The following is a 2,378-nucleotide window of genomic DNA, read 5'->3' as shown; positions in this document are numbered from 1 at the left end:
AATAAACTCTCTCCATTCCAGTTTTCTCAGGCAAATGAAACAATAAGTCATACAAGTAATGAAATATATTAATTCTTTTATGTTGAAAGCATATGGGGTTTTCATTTGAAAGCATGATTCTATTTTCATTCCAAGAACAGAAAACAAGTGGAATTTTTGAAGTTTGCTTGTATTGAAGGAGTTTTTTAACAAGGTCTCACGTCTAGGAAAAGAAAATTTTATGTATTACATAAATATTATATACAGTTTATTACGTGCTAGATACTATTCTAAGTGCTATATAAAATTTAACTTATTTAATCCTCATTGTAATCCTATATGGTTCTATGATTATCCCCATCTTACAGATAAGGAGATTGAGAAACAGAGGTTAAATAACTTTCTGAAGGCCAACCAGCCAATAAGTGGAGGAGCTGAAGCAGTGCGCTCCAGAGTCCACATTCTTAACTCTCAACAGGATCATTTAAATATCGATAAGATAATGTGAAAACTGGAAGCATCACTCAATTTACTGAACCTGATGCATCAGCCCTGGAGTCTTGCTTTCTTGTGACTCTTTTTCAAATATTTGAGAGAACATTCTGAGAAAAGCCCTACTGTTTCTCAAAAATAGTTTCACAGCATTTCTCCAAACTTATAATAAGTACTTGTACAACTTTGGATTGATTGATTTTTGGAAACTGGAGAATATGGGGGAAGATGGTTTTCTGGGAAGAAGAAATGGAGGAACTATTCTTATTATCATCACTATCCATGTGGTCGCAATAAGGAAAAATGAGATGGCAGCATGAATTGAAACAGCTGTGTTCAGTATACAACCCAAACTCTAATTCCACTATTCTGAGATTTTGCACCATTTGATCATGCTGAGCTTTAATTTTTCTTTTGTAAAATATGGTTAAAATATCTGCCTCACATGGGCCAACCCCAGTGGCCTAGTGATTAAGTTCGGCACATTCCCCTTCAGCAGCGCAGGTTCAGTTCCCAGGCACAAACCTACACCACTCATCTGTGGCCATGCTGTGGTGGTGGCTCACATACAAAAAGAGGAAGATTCGTAGAGGATGTTAGCTCAGGGCAAATCTTCCTCAGCAAAAAAAGAAAGAGGAAGATTGGCAGCAGATGTTAGCTTATAGCGAATCTTCCTCAGCAAAAAAAAAAAGCAATCTACCTCACAGTTTTATAGTATGGACTAATGAAATAATATGAAGTGCATAAAGTGCTTAGCAAAGTTCTTGGCACTAATAAGCCCTCCACAGATACTCAAATGCTTTCCTCTCATTGTAGAAATTAGGGCTTTCTAGTTTATAAACACTTGAGGGAGAATTATTAAGCTTTTAAAGATGTAGTTGAAGAAGACAGTCATTCAATCATTTTTTTCAATCAATTCAATCAAATATTTACCAAACACCTGCTATGTTCCAGGCACTATTATTATTTCAAACATAATAGGCTAGAAATCCAGAGGGTTGAAAAGTCCCATGGGTATTTGCTTCGTTTCTAATTTCATTAGAAACAATGTGTAAGTGGATGATTCCACCATCTCTGATTGCTGCTTTTTTGAAAGGACACACTGGGGGTCCGGCCCCATGGCCGAGTGATTAAGTTTGAGCGCTCCGCTTCGGAAGCGCAGGGTTTCACTGGTTTGGATCCTGAGCGTGGACATGGCACCACTCGTCAGGCCACGCTGAGGTGGCATCCCACATGCCACAACTAGAAGGACCCACAACTAAAATATACAACTATGTACTGGGGGGATTTGGGGAGAAAAAGCAAAAAAAAAAAAAAAGAAGAAGAAGATTGGCAACAGTTGTTAGCTCAGGTGCCAATCTTTTTTTAAAAAAAAAGAAAGAACACACTATTTAGTTTGACAAGAACAGAGTATTCTGTGATTACTCTGCTTCTCCCTTGACTTGGCAGGAAAATCATTTCTGAATAGCCACACAGCTGAAGAGGCGTAACACTTGGTCCAAAGTAGCAACTACAGTGTCCAGAGATAACGGGCCAATGACGACTCAACACCATTCAATTCCTGGTCACTCGAGGTAAGCTGTCCTAGAGATCAACATAAACAACAGCCAAATTCCTGTGTAATAGGCAATTTCAAATCTGATCATTGGTATTAAGACAGTACCTTTCAGGTTGGGTCCATTTTGATAAAAATGCAAGAACATTTATCTTCTTTTTAAAAATTATCCAGGATTGTTATGTGAGTTTCGAATGTAACTATGAATGAACTCTCAGCTCCATAACAAAAGAGTAAAGCAAATGACCTCAGACTTGAGAGCTGTTCCTTCCATGTCTGATTCACCCCTCAGGTAGCCAGCAGCTGCTGCCTGCATCAGCCAGCTGTAGGGCACAGAGCACACTTTGAGTCT

The sequence above is a fragment of the Equus przewalskii genome, chromosome 19 (assembly GCF_037783145.1).
Source record: "Equus przewalskii isolate Varuska chromosome 19, EquPr2, whole genome shotgun sequence".
Taxonomy (NCBI): domain Eukaryota; kingdom Metazoa; phylum Chordata; class Mammalia; order Perissodactyla; family Equidae; genus Equus; species Equus przewalskii.
Note: the sequence above shows the minus strand (reverse complement) of the source record.